This window comes from Pteronotus mesoamericanus, unplaced genomic scaffold (genome assembly GCF_021234165.1).
Source record: "Pteronotus mesoamericanus isolate MK-2021 breed Mesoamerican mustached bat unplaced genomic scaffold, CSHL_Meso_final scaffold_507, whole genome shotgun sequence".
Taxonomy (NCBI): Eukaryota; Metazoa; Chordata; class Mammalia; order Chiroptera; family Mormoopidae; genus Pteronotus; species Pteronotus mesoamericanus.
Genome location: NW_026555319.1, coordinates 16,006,267 through 16,029,571, shown reverse-complemented (window position 1 = coordinate 16,029,571; position 23,305 = coordinate 16,006,267). Strand labels below are relative to the sequence as shown.

The 23,305-nt window shown below is 37.3% G+C and overlaps 1 protein-coding gene across 8 annotated transcripts in view; it reads right to left on the bottom strand.

Annotated features, from left to right (window-relative positions):
* MTMR3 (myotubularin related protein 3) overlaps positions 1–21,143 on the bottom strand; it is a 121,051-nt gene extending 99,908 nt beyond the window's left edge. For all 8 annotated transcript variants that reach the window (XM_054594257.1, XM_054594258.1, XM_054594261.1 and 5 more), the window contains exon 1: positions 20,935–21,143. The gene's annotated coding sequence lies outside the window, so the exon portion shown is untranslated. The remainder of the gene's footprint in view (positions 1–20,934) is intronic.
* Positions 21,144–23,305: the final 2,162 nt, after the last annotated feature.

Genomic DNA, 23,305 nt, shown 5'->3' with positions numbered 1-23,305 from the left:
GACCTATAATTACAGAAAAGTCCTATCACAAGGGAAAAGAGGAAAAGGTCAATTTAATGGGCTTATATATGTGATAGTTTAGCAAAAAAAAAAAAAAAAAAAAACCAGAGCAATCTCATTTAAAACTTCACTCTGTGATGGCACAAATGTGAAACTAAAGTATAACATGAAACTTACTGTTGATGACTATAAATCACAACAGCAATGGCTAAGACTCACGCAGCACACAAGGAGCTAAATATCTCTGGAGAAAAGCTTCCTCTTTAAAAGACACTTTTTTTTTTTAGGGGAAAGGAATCTGAAATTTCCTAGCATATCTAAGTTTTAAATTACTTTATTTCAGGACGATAATTATTTCAAAACAATTGAGTGTTACAAATAAAACCCAGCAACCCCAAAGTGTTTGCTGATCCATCACTCAGTTTAACTGACAGTTTGCTACCAACTAGTTCTTATCTTTTCAGTACTTCAGTCCCATGCAAGCTGTTTTTGTTAACACAACTGCATGTACACTAAGAATTCAATTTCAACAATGACCTACATTTAGTAGTATCTGGGTACCTATAAAGCAGAGGAAAAAAAGGCTCACTTTCTACTAATTTCTTATCTTTCAAGCTCAGTCTGAGAGTAAAATGACATTTTTTAACAAGCAGCAAATGTATATTTATGATAAAGAATTAAATACAAAGTAATGTGTACTATTCCTTAATACAAAGTTCTGTTAGATTCTGAGAGGTTATGAAAATCTTACAGAAATGAAGAGCTGCAAATAGTGTAGAGGAAGTCAAGATCCTTGCTTATAATTTTTCTAACCACCAACATAAAGCTGCTGTGACATATAGAGCACTCTTCTAAGGCCATTTTGTTAGTCATTGAATCTTAAACAACCCTACAAGGTATCCCATTTTACAAAGGGGGAAACTAAGGCACAAAGAAATAAGGTAACTTGCCCAAATCATAAAGCTAGCTAATAATTTACCGAGGTAAGTTTAAACCATATGAGGAATTAAGTAGGCCTAACATATATAATGCCAATTCAGAAACAAAGAGGACAATTTCAAAGTACTGCATTTCAAAAAGGCAGAAAAGAAACTAAGATTTTTTTTTTCTTTCAGTGCAATAAAACTGGGTTCAGCCCAGATCTCTAACGGAAAAATATCTACATTCTCAACTATACAAAAATATCACAAAGTAACATTTCTTAAGTAAAAAAGAAACTCACTTTAACTTTTTGAGAGGCACATTCTGGAGAAAGCTTATATTAAATGACAGCACTTTGAAAACTAACTTTTCATTCCTAAATATTATGCTTGAAAGAACATAGCAAATTGCTTAATGCAATCTTCCACAATATTCAATAGAAAAGGACTATCATATTCAATAATTTTTACTGAGATATAGAAAGTAATACAATAACCAAAAATGGATCAATCTATCACTGTGGCATATTCACTTAGCTTTATCTATGAAAAAATTTTCAGACTATTCAGGTGCTTTCTTATCTCTAAGACAACCTTCAACAACTTAAAAAGAGCAAACCATTCCACAGAGTCAACATTAAGCGATCACTGATAGTGATTATGAAAGATTAATCTGCCACCTAGAAAACGTAAAGCTATGAAACTGAATTTTAAATGTAACTGCAATCACTCTAATCCACAAAGACAATCCAAATTAGTACTACTTATTTCACAGTTCTGAAGCAAGCCCACCTTCATACAATTTTTACTCCTAAAATGTGCACTGCGAGTAGGCAAAGGGTCTGTTCCTCAAAACTGAACTGATTCTGGCCTTGCTTTGGTTTTTCTGGTTTGTTCAAGTAGGAAACAGTAGCACAGTGTCTGACATGAACTTGATACTTATGCTTACTACTGAGCTAAGTATATTCCCTGAGCTCTAGAAAACCGATATAGCACTGAGCTTCTTGAGTTAACCCTTAGTCACCACAAGACTATTCTCATTCAGGCCCTAGAAGAAAAGAACACTGCAGCCCCACAAAAGTAACCACTATTCAAAATCCTCACCTTGTTTCCCATCCCCAAGTTTTACAAGAGTGCTAGGGAAAAAAAAAAATCTTACTTGCATGCTACTATGGAAGTCCTTTCTACCATTATTCCCAGGAGGTACAGCAAGATCTCATCTTGATTTCTTGGCTGCCTTTCACTTGATGTAATCAGCATGAAGCTTTGAAATAGGACCCTGGGATAGGCCATTCCCTTCAAAGTGTCTATCATTACTTCTTGGTGAGTCAGCTTTTGGGCTGCTGCCAATGTGCTTTTTGTTGAGTTTATCATGAAACTATATTTCTGTAGAGTTAAAATGATGGCCAAAACATTGCATTTCAAAAGACTCCCTCAAACTATTTATCAAAGCCACTCACATGCTTTAGTAAGAGAAGGGGGTTTACGTAGTGTGATATTAAAAGATTCTCTTATGTGCTAGTGTCCAAAAATGTCCTGTAAAATCTTCTGATAATTTTGTTTAGGTAGATTTCATTTTATACAAATAGGTACATTTAAAAGCTTTTTATTATGCCCTTGAGGAGGGAAGTCATCTTTTCTGCATCAGGTTAATGAACTAAGGAACTCAAACAAAAGCATGAGACATCCAAGAAATCTGAAGGTCCATCAATATCTCTGAAAGGAAAAATCTTTCCCACTGTACCTTTTAGAGGAACCCACTAATAAAAAATTTTATAATTCTTAGTTCTAAGTAAAATACTGTTGGGAATGGGAGAGGGTTATACACATAGTACAATTAAAGTAGTTCCACAGAGCAGGAACAAGAAAAGTTCCTAGCTCAGAATAAAATAATGGACAGTAATAATGCTTTCAGGGTATACAAAGTAAAGTATTCATGTATGGTATTATTCTCTTTAGAAGACACCAAAGTTTTTCCTATAAACTTTAAAAACTGACTTGAGAACAAATGGTCAAGACGAATCTACACCTGGAGATGCTAAGAGTTTATTTCAAGTTTGTCAGTAGAAGGATACAGAATTGCTTTTTTTTTTTTTTTTCATTTTTATTAAATTTTTACCGGGGGGAGAGAAATAGAAGGGGAAACACTGATTTGTTGTTCCACTTATTTATGCATTCATTGTTATATGCCCTGACCAGAAATCGAACCTGCACCCTTGGTGTACTGGGTGGATGCTCTAACCAACTGAGCTACCTGGTCAGGGCCTAGAATGACTTTTAAAAAGGTTATATATACAGATGTACAGGTTTAAGAAACTTACCATCATTTAAAATACACTCATGTATACTTTTAGTGTATAAATTTAAAGCATGCCCCAAAAACCCATAAAAGTTGCTTTAATATCCAAAAAGGAAAAGGTGTAAGTAAACAATAACTACAAATTTAAAAAACACTGTGAATATATAATATACACGTCTGCAGAGCAGCTATTATATTAAAGGCAAGGTATTACCTAACAAGTAAATTCAAACAACTTGCATTTAATTTAGAATGCTTTAAAGAACATTATCTTATGCCAAGGAAGTACCTTATCCACACACAAGGACCCAAACACCAAATAGCATAATCCTCTAATTTAGATTTCAGAATTTCCCAGCTCTTAAGAGTTATACACATGGTAAAAGAGCTCAAGAAGTATTCGATAATCTATGAAATCTGAAGGAGCTATATTTCCCTGTTTCTTATACTAGGATATGTACTCAGTTTCTGTAGTATTCTCTGTGCAACCACTAAAAATGATGAATATAAGAGAAGCTTCTTACTGCTTATGTAACAAATAGGTCTAAGAACCATATGCAACAGAAGGCAACAACTGTCTTGGTACAAAGTAAATTTCTCATACATCATATGTGATAGTGATTTAAAAAATTTACCTCCAGCACTGATCCACCTTCTCAGCCTTGCCCTAAAGCTCCAAATGGCTAACATATTTGTACTTAATGTCCAATTGCTTACATGTTTAAAAGCAAAAGACACACACACATGCATACACACTCACCAACACTTCCCATCTTTCTGCCAAAATCAACTCCCCTTGCTACTTATTCTCCAGGGCTCTGTATTTATTCTTGCATTTACCTTCTTTCGACTCTAATACTGATCGCTGTGGAAACAGGCAAGTGCTGCTGCTGTGTTTTCACTACTTTAGTAACAGGAGCAATAACTGCAACTAGTATATATGGAGTGCATACTATTGGCTAGCTACTATATAATAAGCACTTAGTGAATCCTCATAAAAGTCCCAAGAGGTAGGTAAAAAATTTTTTTTTTAAATGAGAAAGCTGAGGCACAGTGTAGTTAAGGAATTTGCCTAAGATCACAGGTAGGTATCATACTAGTGGTGGAGCCACCATTCAAACCCAAACCTGAGCTCTTAACCAGCACACTACTAAATTGTAATACAGGAAGGATCATTCAACTTTATATCAGAAGACCAAGGTTCTAGTTCAGCTATTCGCAAGCAGCGCACTCTCAGACAAGGCTGACAGCTATGAAACACAATTTATTTACCTGTAAAGTGGGAGGAATGATATAGCCTGCCCTGACTGCTTCACAAGTGAGCAGTGAAAATAAAGTGTGCAACCAACAGAGCTAATTAAAAACTTACTGGTAACATGGGTCTCATAGTTGCAACCTCCATATTCCCATGATTTCAACTTTGGCAACTCTATTTTGGAATTCTAGACTTATGGCACAAACACTGTAGACTCAGGAAAAGTAAAGAGCCTACCTAGGCTGTCCATATCAAACAACTACATACAGAAGACCAACTATTAATTTGCAATCCCCATTACTGCCAAGAATTGGGATGTCCAGATAGATATTTCCATGTGAAATAGCTAGAAACATGATAACCTAAAAATGAGATAATCCACTTACCAAATGATCATATTTGAAGTGTAAATATCTCTTGGTTCTAAACACAATATTCAGCTTTCTAAATATTTTAGATGAGAAGAAATATGCATTGCTAAAAGAATGTTCTGTACACCAAGTATCTCAATCATAGGATACGTTTAAATCCGAAGGGCTTAAACTAAGATTCTAGACTAAGCAAAAGAAATGCAAACACGTATACTATTCTCAAACACATCAAGCCACCTATGGTCTCTGTAGTCCTCTGCAGTGTCAGAATTGGGACCTCAAAACATTAACTTGCAAAAATTGTCTGCAATCTCTTTTCCAAGGTAAAGAGGTCCCAAATGCTCTCTTTTGGCCTCATATTGCTAGAAAAAGAAAGCTCACTACATAGGAACAAAAAGGATATTTTAATTCAAGTAGATAATCAACCATAAACCACAAAACATGTCTTATGTCTTATTCACATGAAACCCTGGCTACCAATATTAATATAGTACTTTCATCTTGGGGGAGGGAAGGCGAGGAAGAGGGAACTCTGTAGTGCTAAATATGTTTTACTCATAGACTTTTCACAACCAATTACATAACCATTCTGCTACTTAAGAGGAACAGAAAGTCAAGGATTCACAATTCAAGAGCTACTAAAAACATAAAATATAAAATTATGCACTGAGGAGTTTTAAAATTAAATTTATCCATTGAAAAAGTATGTATACCTACTTCCTTATTTTAAAAAATTTTGGTCCTGGTTCAGTTGGTTAATCAACACTATATGCCAAGTTTGTGGGTTCCATCCCCAGTTAGGACTCATAGAAGAATTAACAAAGCCCTGGTCTGGTAGCTCAGATTGCTGGAGCATCATCCCATATACCAAAAGGCTGCAGGTTTGATTCCCAGTCAAGGTACATAGCTATGTTGCGGGTTCTATCCCCAAAAAGGGTGTGTACAGGAGGTAACCAAGCGACTGATGTTTCTCTCTCACCTCAATGTGTGTGCGTGTCTCTCTCTCTCTAACAAATGCATAAATAAGTGGAACAACAAATTGGTATCTGTCACTGTCTTTTTCTCCCCCACTTCCTCTCTCTCTGAAAATCAGTATATAAAAAAAAAAAATTTAATGATTTATAGAGGGGTCCCTAACCTCCATGGACTTGTGCCAGTCCAGGCAATGTCAGAAACTGGGCCACACAGCAGCAGGTGAGCTTGAATGTAATATGCTTGAATCATCCCCAAACCATCCTCATCCCTCCATCCTCGGTCTGTGGAAAAATTTTCTTCCACAAAACTGGTCCCTGGTGCCAAAAAGGCTGGGGACTGCTGACTTATAGTATATGATTATTTATATAACAAATTATTCTCATTCTCATTCTAGAATGGGTTTTTGGGAGATGAAGTTTACGTCAATGTAAGCAATTTACAATCCCCTGTGAAAATTACAGGCTTTTTCAGGTCTAGACACTGTATTTTTTCAAAACCATGTAAAAAACCATGTCCATGGGCACATACATATACCTGTGTGTGGGTGAAAGAGAAAATGAATGCTTTCGTAACAGCTTTATTTGTAGTCATCAAAAACTAGAAATAACCCAAATGACCTTGAAGAATGAATAAACAAACTGTGGTACCTCCTTACAGGAATGCTACTCAGCAATAAAAAGGAATTAAGTGATACACAAAATATGGATGTCTCAAGGTGCATTTATGATAAGTAAAAGAAGCCAGACTCAAAGGCTACATAATGCATGATTCCATTTATATGAAATTCTGGAAAAGACAAAATTATAGTAACAAAACAGATCAGCAGTTGTCAGACACTGGGGCGGGAGAAGGGGCTGACTCCAATGGGTCAGGAGGACATTCTTTGAGGTGATAAAGCTATTCTATATCTTGATCACAGTGGTAACCATGTGTTTCCAAAACTTGCAGAAGCATACTCAAAAAGGGTGAGTTTTACTGTATGTAAATTATACCTTAGTTTAAAAATTTTTTAAACCACAGAATCTTAATTATTGCTCTGAAAACAAGGACCAGATGCTACTTAAACAACCAAAGCAGGAACACTAAACCTTGTTAGATCTGCTTCCAAGATGGAAAACTCCTATTAACATTTTGCCTAGAAATCTAAACAATATTTGTAAAGTAGTTATAAATTCCCTTAGGATTAAAAAGAAATACATTTTTAAAAGAAAACTACCTAGAGTTTACATCCTGATGGTTTTAGAAGAAAATGAGCTTTTCAAGGAGGAAATAAAATCCAAGCAATAAACAGTAACGTCAACTTTTTCCAGAATCATCATGGTTACAACAAATGAAGTTCCTCTCCTAATTCGGGTTCAAAAAGCCAAAGTTTTACTTCATAAAACCTCTAAGAGATTTATTGTAAGATCGTAACATTTGCCTAAAATCTTTAAGTGCTTTCACTTAATTAGGCAGTATAACAAAGTGGTTAAAAGTTCAGGTTCAAGAAGTCAAATACCTAAGGGCAAGTTATTTAACCTCATTTTGCCTCAATTTCTACATCCATAACATTGGAATAATTACAGTTACCTCTGAAAATAATCTTAGACAATTAAATGAGTTAATACCAGTAAATCGTTTAGGATAGTGCCTGGCATACTTATGTAAGATTCAGAAAGTTTTAATGAGTGATATTAATAATCACCAGATGTGTGTCCTTGGACAAATCATTTTACTTTTGTTTATCACAATTCTGCACTATAAAGTGAAAGACCTAAATTCAATAGCCTAAAAGTCTATCTAGTAATAGTATTCTATGTTCCAATAATTGTACCTAAATTGCACCAAATCGCCCTGCACAGAAGGTTAAGTATTATCCTTTTGCATAGAAAAATTTGAGACCCAAAAGCAACTTGCCCAAAGAAATACTAAGGTGAAGGCACAGCCAAGATAAGGATATGGTATCCTGAGATTCCTCAAAACTGTTTTCTCCAAAAATTATTGCCCTCTATCAACTCCTTCCCTTCTGGTAGACACAGGTACGACATACCAAAAACATCCTCCAATTTATTCATTTTAAAAATTCACTATGCTATACATTTGTTTTATGCAGTCTTCTGTATGTTTGTTTTATGATATAACTTTAAAGGGTAAAATGTTTTATCACTAAGTGTACTGATGTAAAAAGAGAATTAATAGAAAAGTTAATGAAGCTAAAGGAAGATAAATTCAGCTGATTATGTTTATTAAAATGTAGTGAGAGGGTAAAAGTTTTAAAACTGAGGTATATGTACATACAAAAAAGTGCACATATCGTAAGTATACGACTCAATGATTCTCAGAAACTGAACACAATGAAATCACCACCCAGATAAAGACAGAACATTAGCAGCACCCTGCACTCTTACAGTCTCCCTTGTTTGTTTACACTGCCAAAGATACCCATTATTCTGACTTCCATTTATTAGTTTTATCTGTTTTTTAAACTTTACAGAAATGGAATCACAGAGTATGTTGTCTTGTGAATAGGTTCTCTCATGAATGTTTTAACTTTTCTTCTTGCAAATAAAATGCATTTAAGTAAGCCAGATAGCTAAGAAAGTTTCTCTCAAACTATCAAATACTCGAAGTTAAACCATAAATGATTCTCAAAGCAAACCATTTCTCAAGCAATAAAATACCTAAAATATTCATTTATTTAAAGTCAAAAATAGCTGGTAGTTCCTCTGTCCTCAATGAGATTTCTAAGACAGAAATTTTAAGTTACTTTTTGTTGAAGAAAACAGAGACCCAAAATGTCTCAAAAAATATTGTAACTTTTTTTAAAAAGGCAAGGTAGAAGAAAAAAGGGTTACGAAGTCATAAAGAGATTTCAGACTGTAATTCTCTTAGAAGTATATTCTTTAACTTCGCTCTTAAAGAGAAGAATTGTCAATTAATTATAGTCAACATTGAAGAAAAAAATAAAATTGGCTCAATTGGTTGGCGCATCATCCCCAGAGTCCACCCAAAGGCTGGTCGTTCAATCCCTGGTCAAGGCACATATGGGAGGGCAGCCAATAAAATTAATAAACATATTTTTTAAAATTTTAATAAAAATGTGTAAGTCTCATTTGTGTGAGACTATGTTATTCCAACAGCATTTTGATAGCATTGCAACAAAATTTTTGAATAACTAAATGCTTTTATTTTTTTCCTGAGATCTCCTCCTACTTCTTAATCTTCACCACAGTTTCATATTAGGAGTCCATAATCTGTGCTGGCCAACACGGTAGCCACCAGACACGTGGCTTTTAAAGTTAAATTAATTAAAAATAAATAAAATTTAAAATTTTAGTCCCTTGGCCAAACTACCAAATTTCAAATGCTCACTGAATACGGGACAGCGCAGATACAGAATGACAGAAGGAATCATCAGAGGAGTCCTGCATACGCTGCGCTCATCTCCCTCTCACTCCTAGCCCCTTACTATGCCAAAATGAATCTAAGAAAATGATGACCAATAACTAGCATGGATCACCAAATCCAATTATCTCCTTAACCTTCATCTTCCTTCACCTCAAACTTAACTGTCGCTATTTAAAATTCTCCCTCTCCTTGGCCTCTACTATGCCTCAATTAACCTAATTTCAAGTTAAGATTTTTTTTTTTTTAATTCTATCTTCTCCCACCCCTCTAAATGTGATCCTTAATCTTCAGCTCATCTTCAAGGTTCAAGAGCTCATTCAGATAAGGCCCACCTTTCTTCCTACTTCAGATTCAAGCTCCTGCAGGACATTTTTACTTGTATAACCTGTAGTCTCAGGTTAAATGTGTGAAGGATTTCATTTTAGTCTTTTTCCAAAACCAGCCGCTCCTCCCAATTCCACATTTGTGTACTATACTATTCTCCAAGGCCCTAAACCCATCAACCTGGAATCTCTGCCCTTACCTTCCATTCAACTATTTCACAAATGTTTGTCTATTTCCTTTAGGGCATCAACTAACGATCTTCTACATTAATCTAGCCACCTCAATTACTACGTTGCCACCACCTTATTTCAGGTCCCTATTACCTAATTCTGGGTACAGTACAGATTCTTCATTGTTTTCCAATCCTTGCTCCCAGATATGCACACTGCTACCAGATAAAACTTCCCCAAAATTGCCTTTGGTCTCAAAAGCCTAAAAGGGCTCAGTACAGAGAGTAAACAGAAATTTTAAAGCTTTAATGATTTAATTTCAACAACTTATGGCAGACACACTTTTCATATTTATCTTTGAATTCTCGCTATCTTCTATTCAGTATTAGGGAAACTAAAACTATTCCCCAAACGCAGCTTTCTGTGACTTACCTATGTAAGGCTGGGACTCCTCCTAGCCTTTACTATGCAAATTTAATATATTAATTGCTTTATATTACAAAGCCAGTCATCTCAGCACCTCTTACATAACAGCCATTTTAAACAGACCTAAGACCAGGAATAAGAAAGTTACAAATAATGCACATTGGTTGACCTTTAATATAAAAGCATCACTATTTAGTGCATGCCATTCTAATCCCCAGATTTTATTCCACAGAATTATTTCTATAGAAATAATCCTACAGTCGTTCAAAGGTATAAAATGCAAGAATATCCATCACAAATAATACTTTTAAATGTAATAGGAAAAAAATGCCAAAAAATCCCATCAGTAAGGGACTAGATATTGTAGTGTGTTCATAAAGACCTTTAAAAAAAGAAAAAAGAAAAAAACTACATAGTCTTTAAAAATGATGTAAAACTACATTTTGTGATAAAGATGTCTGCAATACACTTACTACTGGAAGAAAAGAAAATTGTAGATCAGCATCTACAGTGTAATCTCCTTAGAGGGGAATTTTTAAATCTATAAATAACTGAAAATAACTATCAACAGGGGACTAAAACTGTTCTATACACAAAACTGGGTTTTTAGCTTTTAAAATAAATGAAGTAAATGTAAATCAACATAAATTTCAAGTTTTTCAATTGCAGAATATATATACTAGGGCAGCATTTTTCAACCTTTTTCATCTCATGGCACACAAAAACTAATTACTAAAATTCTGAGGCACACCAAAAAATGTTATTTTTTTTGCCAATCTGAAAAAAAAAAAGGTATAATTTTGATTCATTTACACCAGATGGCTATTGTTATGTTGGCTGTTGTCATTTTTTTTATTTGACCACCTGAGGGAAAGGAAGTCAGTGTCCCTGACTAAATAGTCAGTTATTGCACCATTTTTTTTTTTAATTTTACTTATTTCTTAGAGAGAGGGGAAGGGAGAAAGAGAAGGAGAAAAACATGCCCCCAACTGGGGACCTGGCCCACAACCCAGGCATGTGTCCTGACCAGGAATCCAACTGGTGACCTTTTGGTTCACAGGCCAATACTCAACTCACTGAGTCACACCAGCCAGGGCAGTTATTTCATGGTTTAAAAATGTCTGCAACACACCAGTTGAAAACTGCTGTTCTAAGGTATCACATATATTGTACTAGTACCTACCTTTATTTCCTTGATTACTCTTCAACTTTAATCTTATTCTTTAAAAAGAATAAAGGGCAGATAATTACAAATGTCTTATCCCCAGAAAACTAACATTCTGAATATCGTCTGTTTACTCTGAATATCAAATTCTGAATATCAAATGTTCATTCTGAATATCAAATGTTTACATTTAAGGGACTATAATGTGCAGTAAACTAACAGCAAAAGCTAACAAGTCCTATCTAAACACTTAAACTCTACAAAATATATTACAAAGATCTTCCTAAAATTATCACCACATGAGTATATAAACTTACAGTGGCCCAACTCCCAACTGTATATTAACACGAAAATTCCAATATGACTATATTGTCATAAAAGTCATTTATCTAAATATCTTCCAGTTCAAATTACATGTGCAAAATCCTTATCACATAAATTACAATAATCCCACTCGATATTTAAAACGCACACACACAAGGCTACAGACCTTAAGTCCAAATGCCAAGTCAGCAGAATAACTGGGAATTCAGTCTGAGTGCTGTGTTTAGAGTTCATAGAATCTGATTTTCTTTTTATGGCATCATTCATAGTGCTCAATGAGCTCATTAGGAAGAGAAAATTTAGACGGAGGTCCTCTTGTGTTTAATTATGATCAAAGCCCAGACTGTCTCGGTCATAGTGGCATTTACAATGAGACAGTTCAAATCAGCTAGCCTGCCTCATTCCTCCCACACTACTTCCAACAACTGTTCCTTTGCTTAGGAACTGGAGCCAGTTAACTAGCTGTCTTCTCACTGGTGACTTAAAGCTTTGTAAGACACCCAACGAAAACTAAAAACATTAAAATTCACTTTAAAAAATAACAGCTTTTCCTAATTATAAGAGTAATACATGCTCACTATAGAAAACTGGGAAACTATGAAAGAATATAAACCAGAACACAGTCACACTATTCCACCAGCCAGAAATTAATCACTATGTATATTTTCATTCCTGTTTTTCCAAGGTCTCTCTTATGTATAAAGTATTACTTCACTTACTAAACAAGATCTTAAGTCCAGCAAAACACAGGGGAAATAACATACTAATTCTCTGAAAGACTAATTCTCGAGTATTTTCAGAGTAAGCCGAACTATGTATACAGGAAACTGGAGAAAATGCAACAAGTGAGAGAAATCGCACTTGCTCCTTTTCATTCATTCACCCCGTGGCAAACTGATGTCCAAGTTTCAAGAATCATTATATACCCAAAGACTAATGAGTACGTTTCCTTTTTAAATAGCAGTCTACTACATAAATAAGTAATATGCACACACATATATACAGTCTTGCCAGTAGGAGGCACACACAGTAAAAGGAAATAAAGACTAATTTTTTTTTTGTCATTTAAGCTATCCTTAACAGAAAATCATGTCCTGGCTGGGTGGCTCAGTTGGTTTAGAGCATCATCCCAATACACTATGGTTGCTGGTTCGATCCCAGGTCAGGACAAGTACAAGAATCAACCAATGAATGCATTAATAAGTGGAACAACAAAGCTCTCTCTCATACACACACTCTCTCCCCCCCACCTCTCTCTAATATCAGTAAAAAAAATTTTAAAAAGAGAGTAAAAGGGTATCTGAAAGGCTACAGTAAAATAAATAACCTCTCCCACTAAAACATATTCTGTGCACACCAGATGATGGAACAATCTACAAATAACGGCGAGTGTTGACTTTATGGTACAATGCTATAACTTACTTAGAGACATAAATAAATATGTAAGAGTTTAAATAGTTTATAAATATGAGAGCTTACTCTGTACTAAACAATAGAATAAGTGCTGGGGAGTGAAGGAGAACAGCCATCAGCTTCTGCAGGTTACCTCCTTAAATATGATGTCAAACACTAGGGATGTGGTCCCAAAGGAATCACGACATACCTGAATAAATGATGCTCTCAAATCCTTACGAGGTTCTAAGATATATTATATGAAGAACCTTGTAAGTTGGGCTACCTAAAGTAAAAAAGGGATACCAGGACTTCTTTCTAAAACATTCATCTTCAATATAAATTATCTCATTTCTTTTAACTGGCAAAAAATAATCTTTTGAGTTCTTCTTTCCACAATACTTAAGACTTTAATATTCTCTTTTTCTGACAATGATCCATAATAAATAACTGAAATTAAGTTCTCTATGACAGGAGAAAAAAAGGAGACTCTTCTAGTGCAAAAGCACCACTTTCTGATTTCATAACTTACAGAGGGAGTAGGGACAAATCAAAAGCAAGTTATTCAGACTTAAGAAAAAAGTTATCTTTTAATCTAAGATTCATCATGGAACATTTTGGCCTGAGAAAGCATTTTTTTAAGAGTTAAAGGCTCAGGCTCTTCCAACTGGAATTAGAGTGACAGGTTAATTGTGGTACTTTGCAAGCGAAGGAAAGCAAGTAGCAATTATTCATCCCTTTTAGTCAGCCTCTTAAGGCTTAAGTCTGAGAAAACAGGGATATGCTATAACCAAACTGCTTTCCATAAAGCACAGAAATTTTAAAATATACTCTACACAGTATCAGTTCTTCATATCTAAAGACGTACACTTACTTGGACTGTTTCCTACACTATTACTTTCCCTTTTCAAATTCAACCAACATAACACTGACAAAAGGTATCAAATTGATGCTTTATGAGCAAGGTTTATATGTTGGCCTTTATTGCAGACTTGACTCTCAAAAGCATGGGATACTACTAAAGACTATCATAATCCAACTAGGCTTCACAATCAGAAGGACTAGTGGAAATGCCCAAAAACAATCACCTGTAAAAGCCCAACATCAAATCTTAAGAGTCTAAAGCCGTGATATCCACAGCAGATTACAATATACTTCAAGGAGTGCCTGAGATGCTCCACGGAAGTTAAGGAGAAAAATATTTGAGCTTTATTTTTAATTCTCATCTTTGTTAATTTTGGGGGGATGTGGTTATATTTTATAAGGTATACAATAACCAGTTACTATACATATTGTTTGTAAATTAAGTAAATATTTCAGGATTGAGGATTAATGCTCAATTTTTTTTACGGTTGGGATGAGCAATCAAAAAGTTTAGAGACCACAAAAGCCTTCCTTGTCACTGCACTTTCATTTTTACCTGTCCGTTCCACAGAGTTAAACTGCAGAGTCTAAGACCTGATGTTGAAAAAAAGAACAAAAGGAAACTATTCCTAAACTACTTTAAACTCCCACCACCAAGTTAAAGATAATAAATCACTAGCAAGAACATGTGGAATTGGACCCTAATATACTGCTGGTGGGACTTTAAAATAGACATGTAGTCCTGACCGATGTGACTCTGTGGCGAAGGAAGAGATCACCAGCTCGATTCTGGTCAGAGCACATGCCTGGGTTTCAGCCAGTCCTGGGTTGGGGATGTGTGAGAGGCAACATAGCCATGTTTTTTCTCTTCCTCTCTGTAAAAATAAATAAACAAACAAACCAACCTTTAATTTAAAAAAAGGGGGAAAAAAAACAAACAGACATATACCAGCCCTGGCCAGGTAGCTCTATTGGTTAGAGTGCTGTCCCAATATTCCAAGGACATGTCCAATATTCCAAGATACGATCTTTGGTCAGGGCACATATAAAAATCAACCAATGAGCCCTGACTGGTGTGGCTCAGTTGGCTGGGTGTCCTCCCACGAAGTGAAGGGTTGCTGGTTGGATTCCTGGTCAGGGCACATGCCTGGGTTGCAGTTTGGGTTCCAATCGGGTGTGTACAAGAGACAGCCAATTGATATTTCTCTCCCTCTCTTCTTCCCTTTCCCTCATCCTAAAAATAAGTAAATAAAATCTTAAGGGAAAAAAAAAGGAACCAAGCAATGAATACATAACTAAGTGGAACAATAAATGTTTTGTTGTTGTTCGCCCCCCCAAAACCAATAAATAAAAAATAGATATCAATAGAGCACCTTGAGTATATGCAAATTTAAAACACACATATCCTTTAACCAGATAAGCTCACATTAGTGATTTAGCCTAAGGAAACAACACAATTGTATTTTTTAAAAGTCCAAACTAAGTCATCACAGCACTGTTTGAAGAAAAAAAAATTTCAAATGTCTATTAACAGGGAATTGCTATAAATTATGTTGTATCCCTACCACAGAACACCAAATACTCATTAAGGGAACATCAATTAGACATGGAAAGTTTTTTTTTCTTTTTTTTAAGTATTTCAATAGATAACGTATAAGAAAAAAAGAAACACCAAGTATTATATCTAAATGGAATTATGGGTTACCTCTACTCTTTATTCTCCTGGGTTATCACAATTAGTGTTTTTTGGTAGGGTTTTTTAAATTCTTATACTGAATATATACTGTGGCTTACATAAACTGAAATAACAATTTCATTTTGACATTTAAAATGAGATTAAGTTAAAATTCCTTATTATTGCCTTATTGCACTTCCAAAAACTGTAAACCCTTTACTTTGACGCTAGGTGCTGTCACTCAGTGGACTGAGTGCCTAGCCTGCAAACCCGAAGTTCACCCACTGGATTCCCAGTCAAGGCACATGTCTGGGTGGCAGGCCAAATCCCCAGCTGGGGGCATGTGAGAGAGGCAATGGGTAGATGTGTCTCACACATCAGTGTTTCTCTCCTGCTCTTTCTCCCTCCCTTCCCTGCTCTCTAAAAATAAATAAGTAAAATCTAAACCCTCCACTCTCGCCCCATATGGTTTGTGTAACCAGTCTAAATACTTTACAATAACAAATTCATTTTATAGAAAAATGATAGTCATGAAACAAAAAATAAGAAAAACCCTATTTCAAGTTAGCCTTCTTGTCTTCATACCAATTCTCTCCAAATAGTAAGATTAATCAATATAATTCCTTACATTTTGCCAGATTATTTATCTATGGATACTAGAGAACTAAATGAACTTCTATTTCTATTCTGCAACTAAATTATAAAAGCATTACCTACAAAAGAAATTAAATTTAAAACCCAGAGAAATGAAATCAGGAAAGCGTGCTACTCTCTCTCATAATGAAATTATTTTAAACATTGTGTGAAGACTCAAACAAGCACATAATAGATCCAGGCCTAGACATATCCAAGACAATGCTTTGTAGTGGTCAGCCTCAATACAACACAGTACCGCTGTAATTACCAAGCAGTCTATTTAAGGGAAAAGAGGAAGAACAGTAGCATAAATTTATATCTTAACTTCGTTCATTAAATCAACAATTCATAACAGAGCTATGAAGTATTTCACCCTTAAAGAATAGCTTTAATTTAACCCAGCTTCACAGTTTCCTTGTAGTTTTTCATTTGTTTTATGCCTTACTATCTTATAGGCATCCTAACTGCAAAGCCCAGGTACCAAGTCCCTAAGCAACTGCTTCAAAGTTTTAAGACAACTCAATAAAAAATATACTTTATGTTGCAACCCAGTAAATATATAATCATATATTTAAAAAAGGAACCAAAGTTTCTCAAATCAATACATACTTTCTCCATTTGTGATGTGCTATTTCTATTTCTTTTTAATGCTTTCTAAAATCACCACGTTGATTTCATCAGCCTATGACGCTGCCACCTCCCATTTAGAAAAGATAGCACAACTTCACACATAATGTACTAAACTCCTTGACCCTGCCACCTTCCACCACAGCTCCAATATAACAAAATGGGTGAAACCCAGCAAGTCTGTTCCAAGTGTAAAACTTGGCACTAATGTGAGACATCCCAGATCTCTCTGAAGTTCCAGCAACACTGTGACTATTCCTATTGGTAGATGGGATGCAAGGGCTGAAAGGTTTCTCTAGGCAAAGCAAAGCAAAGAAACAAATCTTTTGTTGCCGTATCTGTTACATTAGTAAATTCTGTACTTGCGAATAGGCAGCAAGTTTACCACTGCTCCACAAGCCAACTCTTCCAAGAAAATAAAACAAGATTCTACCGCAACAGGATTCTACTATCATCCCCAACATTTTTAGATTGCTTTCCATAGACATCACTTCATTTGATCCTCCCTGACACACTGTGAGATACAGAAGCTGTTCTTTCTTTTCCTATTGAGGAATCTGAAGCTCAGAGGCCCTATGTGGCTTGCCAGAAACAAAACAGCAAATAAGGACCATAACTTAGGTTTGAACCCAGGGTTTACTGCTTTATCCACGCTCATGTTATCATTTTCATTTTGGATATATGATACAAATATGAACTTAAAAGGTATGTTAAGTTTCTAGATACAAAAGTGAAGATGGAAACATGATACCGATATTGATACCATATTATTAAAAGTAGTAATGAATGTTAGTTTCAGTAGCCTCTGGATTTATTGGGAATCCTAGTTCAAGTCAATACAGATTTGATCTCATAGTTTGTATCTGCTCAACATTTCACTGATTATAAAACTACATATAAATTTACCATAGAAAATTATGGAATTGGGTGGACTATAAGAAACTGGCCACATCAATTGCACAAACTTCCTCCAAACCATCCTTAACCTTGTGGCTTCACACTAAATTATTAAGTTCTCTATGTGAAATCCGTTTTGATTTCATCACTAAGTGAATTACAACAGCATAAGCATGTTGTTTCTGCCTAATCCTTGCAACATGCACTCAACTTCCACAGTACTTTTGGACAACATCTAAAATCCATAAGCTTAAAAGCAGAATCCAAGCAAAATGTTCCCTTTTTTTAATTAAAAAAGTTCTTCTACCTTTGAGATGAATACCAAATAATACAATTACAAATTATTAAAGATTTGCAAAATCAGGCTGGAGAAACTATTTGAGATTAACAAGTAGATGAGAAAATTGAAGCCCATATAAGTGACATTCCCAACAGCAATCACATAGTCAATAATGACACAAACTCTCTGACAATCTATGGTTTTCCATTATTTTAAATGTCTCTGCATCTAATGAAAGGTGACCCTAAAGCAAGTCACTAGCACCTAAAAAATGACACATTTAAGACCCAAAAACAAGGGGACAAGGTAGTGTCCAATGACAATCTTTAGAAAACAGAATCTCTTAAAGGGTTCAAAGTTTCAGACCACATGAGCTAAAAACTGTCTCTTTAATCCAATGCAAGATATCAAGTAGCTTCTAATAACTAGCATTGCTATCAACGACCGTAAGAGTTCTTTTCCCCATTTCAATACTATTCATTTACTCAACAAATATCCAAGGGCGTATTATTCTGGCGACTCCAGTTAGATACTAGAGACACCAAGGAGCTAAAAAGACATGGCCTCTGGTTCTTGTAGTGCACAGCTGGCTGCACCTCACATCCCTCTCTGCAATATGAATACTTCTCTCATAACTCAGCATTCTACTTTACCACCTAAGGTGTTAACCAGAACTACAACAGATTTAAACACTGACTTCATCACTCCTCATGGCCTGGGGCAAATTTTAAGAACTTTTTCCTGATTCACAACCCTTGTCTCAAAAGACTGCTAACTCACCCACCCTACCCTCACTTCTCTAGAAACGTGGTTTAGGAGCAACCAGTATGCTGGGATGTGGGGAAGCACCTTTGCTGGACCCCTTTGTGAGCCAGAAGGAGACTTGCCTCTCCCTCTCTGCTTCTTTCCACTGGATTCTTCCCTATATCCCTGGGTATACCTCCAGTCAAGTGGCACCTAATTTTACCAAGTGTGTTCCTGAAGACATGCGCAAATAAGTTTTGGCAACAAATCTGTTTCCTCTACATAAATCCACTACATTATGAGATGCTGTATTTTCAGTTTTAAGTTTCTCAGGTTTTCCCTTCTTTCCTACTTATCAAATTCTTAAAGATCTATAAACAAAAAGCACTCTCACAAAAGTTGTAATTAATGAAAATCTTTTAGAATACCAAAGGTGACCCAAAGCCGAAATTCACAAACCTGGCTGACCAGAATCATTCAGGGAGCTTTGTAAGGATGGATTCCCAGACCTCCCCTTCACCTGCTCTTTAATTCACCTGGTCCCGCATGAGACTCAGGAATCAGCATTTTAGGCAATTTATACTGATGACCAGTATTTAACCAAGCAAGTCCTGAACTAAAGAATCTGGCCTAAAAGCTGAGAAACTTGGGTCCTCCCATGGCTTGCCATTAACTACAAGTGGGGCTGCACAACCGTGCTGCTGGTAGCAAGAACTGCTCTGGGTCACCTGAAAATGAGGGAGGTAATTAGAGCTGAAAGAGGCCTTCATAGCCCTGGCCAGGCAGCCCAGCTGGTTAGAGCACTGCCCCAATACACCAAGGTTGTGGGTTCGATCTCTGGTTATGATACAAACAAGAAGCAACCAATGAATGCATAAATAAGTGGAATAACAAATCGATGTTTCTCTCCCCCCGCCCCCCCAAACCCTCTAAAATAAGTTTTTTAAGAAACTGGATATTTGAAAGAGGCCCTCGTAAGCAGCCAATCTAAAATTCTAGAAACCTCCACATTTAGTTTAATATCGCATACATACTGAACTGCGTTTACTCAAAACAGTATCATTCTGCACGAAAACAATATGGACCATGACTCTTGCCCTACAGAAAGTGCCTTGAATCTGAAAAGGGCAGGTCCTCACCACCTCTCAATGTACAAACCACAAGCATTTTACGTAAAAAAATCATCTTGTTTAATTCAACCCAGGCCTCCATGGCATCACTGTCCACATTATAAGAAACTAAGTTGCACCTCAACTAGAAACAGCATGCGCACTTTTTTTTTCATTGTGAAAAAAAAAAAAAAAATCCTATCAGATAACAAAGTGGATATCAAGATACTAAAAAAGTCAAGAATTTAGGCCTTGCTCTGGAAAAGACACCTAAGCATCAATACCTAAGAGTTGTAGCTCCTGTGCAAATCTCACAGGTGAGATTACCAGACCCCAGAGGAGTTTAGTAAAGTACAAGTGACCCCATTATTTTTAAGTAAGTTTTCCAGCCGAAAGTACAAACAATATGATCTTAGGGGTCCTAAGCAGCACAATGCAAATACATCCAGCAGCACGATTTACACCTAAGAAATAACACTGTAATCTTCTGCAGAGCTGTTTGACCAGCGTTCCCTGAGCTTTCTCAACCGCCTCCGAACAATCCTGCCCACCCAAGTACTACCAGGTCAGGAGGATGCCCAGCTACACAGTCAGGCGGCCACTCCTCCTTCCCACAAGTCCCAGGCCCGCACTGTTCACCACAGGGGCTCCGCTGACCCCCGGCCTCTGGCCTCTCGCCTAGGCAGACTCCCAAAAACCCGGCCCAGGAAAGGGGTGCACACTCACTCACCTCCCGGGGGTCCGCGGGCATTTATCTGGACGCTCCGGTAGTAGCGCTTCACACCCCTAACCCCATGGGCCCGTCCTGCAAGGTCGGGGAAGGCCCCCCCCGGCCCGGGGACCCACTCCCCGGCGCCGAGGGTCCAGGCCGAGCCGGGCCACTGGGCTCCACTCCCCGCGCTTCCCCCTGGCAGCGGCCGCCGCCGCCCAGAACACCCCTCTCTGGGCCACGCACGCTGTCCACAGCCCCCCGCGGGCCGCCGCCTCCTCCACTGGGTGACAGCCGCCGCTCCCCGACCGAGCCGGCCCCTCCTCCAGCTCCTCCTCACACCCGGAGGAGACGGGGGGGCGGGGAGCAGTGGTGGGCTTCTTACCGGGCGGCAGGACATGGCGAGGCCCGCCACGGCACGGCCTCCTCCGCCACCCCACGAGGCTCCCAGCCAGGGCTGGCGGGGGGCAGCGCCTGGGCCGCTGGAGTGTCTCGTCGGGGTCCTCCTCCGCCGCCGCCGCCTTTCACAACCACAACAACATGGCGGCAGCAGCCACACAGAGCGCGCTCCCGACACAGAGCCGAGCCGCAAGCGGGGGCGCGCGCGCACGCTCGGGTCCTCGGCTCCCGGTCGGGAAAAGAGGGCGGGCCGTCGCGGGTTGGAAGGGGTGGGGCCTGAATCGTTGGTTACGCCCCGTGAGGGGCGGGGCTTCAGGCCCTAGGACTGTCCGCGGTGAGCGAAAGGCTAGCGGAGAAGACAAATTGGAGAAGGGGGTTAAACAGGTGGGAAATGGGCGAGCAAGAAAAGCCAAAGATGATGCTACAGATTTTTAAAAGGCATCTTTTCCTAGCTCTATACCTCTGAACAAGACAATGCTTCACCCTACTTAAGCAGTGAAATAGAACATTAGTTATGTAGTATATTTCACCTGTAGCTGGGTTAAAGCCAGTTTAAGCATGTAAATTTAGTATGCTCAAGGTTCTACTTATAATACTATTTTTGAAATAGTATTAGTTTTACTACTTAAACTGAAGCTCAGCGGTATAAAGTGAGTTTTTAAACAAAAATAAATAAATTTAACCCAGCCTGCAGAAGAATTCTACATACCAGGACTGAATTACCTTAGGCCCTAATTTACCTTCTCAGAGTTGCATTTTAACATTATAGCCTTTACTGGAAAATGGCTGAGAGAACCAGAGAACAACAAATGAAATCTATCCTTGCATTTGTTGTATTGTTTTTTTCCACAGTACTCTCTGCAATAATTTATCCATTTTTTCATGTTATCTTTCTATCCATTCTGATGTAAAAGCTACTTGAAGATAAGGATCTTGTTTGTTTTGTTCATCATAAATAGTGGGCAAATTTCTTGATTAACTAATAGTTAATATATATTTATACAGTTCATCTCATTGAATCTTTATGGCCATAATAGGTAGATACTGTTATTATCTCAATTTTACTGATGAACAAGCTGCAGGGCAGAATTGTTTAGTACAGCAGAATAACTGTACTAAAACAAAATTCAAATCCAAATCCAACTGACAACAAAAACTATGCTGTACTGCACATTTCATGGTGTCGTCACCTGAAATAAAATCCCAAGTAAGAAATTATATTCGAGCTCAAAGTTAGGAAAGGGTTTGCTTTACTCCCACGAAAGCAGGTATGCCCCCTTTCTGATAATTACTGTTATGCAGCTGATTGTGTGTCTTCTCACCTTGGCTTCCAGAAAGCACAAGGCTACACTTGAAGCTCAGTGGTGACCTATTGTTGGTCCTTTGGATCCACATACTAACCATGTTTTTTCCTTCCAGCCTCAACTTTGCACTCATTTTATCTTTTCTTTTTATCTTTTTTTGTTTTTATTTTTATTTGCTGTCCTCATTTCCTCTTTCTGTTATATGATTATAGTCTTTATGGGATGAGAGAGGAAATAGTAAGTGCAAAGGATAGGTGAATATCAGGTAAAATACAGGGCTTCCCACCAGTTTCTCCAGGTTCCCATCAGTTTCCTTCCCCTCTGGGCCCAAGTTCTGCTACCCAAACCTTTGCTCAGGTAAAGACTAAAGAATGGGTTTCCATGGTTGGGTGGCCTCTGATTAGATCAAAGCTAACATTTAACTCTAGAACAGCTTTCCCCAATGAGGAAGCTCGGGGCAAAGATCCAGCGAACCCCACAGCTCCCCAGGAATCCACAAGGAGGGGGCAAATTGTTGGCATGTCACTTTGACCTGTCTTCAGGCGGAATATCACTGTGTTTGATTTTCATCCAGACTAAGGAATTTTAAAATGAGTCTTCAACTAATATATAGTACGCAAGAGGTATTTCTCTGTGCCCATAAAATCATTATTTGTGCCTCCTCATTCTCATAGTCCCTAACGGGATTGAATCCTAAAATGTGTTGATGCTATATGAGTGTATCTAATGTAATTTTAACAACCCAATAAACAGATATTGTTACTCTCCCCCATTTTACATAGGAGGTGTAAAGGTCGGGCTTTGAACTCAAACGGTTTGGTTCCCACAGCACACTTCGAAACTTCATACTACACTTCATTCCCACTACTGCCCACTTGCTTACTGTTAAGGCAGATCTTAGTAAATTATTTCTAAATAAGAAAGAGAAAACTGCTGCCTGGCCCTGAAAACTCACTTAAAGGAAAGGGCCTAACAAGATGCGATGGAAAGGAATGCTGGTCTGAGTCTACAAATTTGAATCTTAGTGCCACCACTTCTATGCCTCAGTTTTCT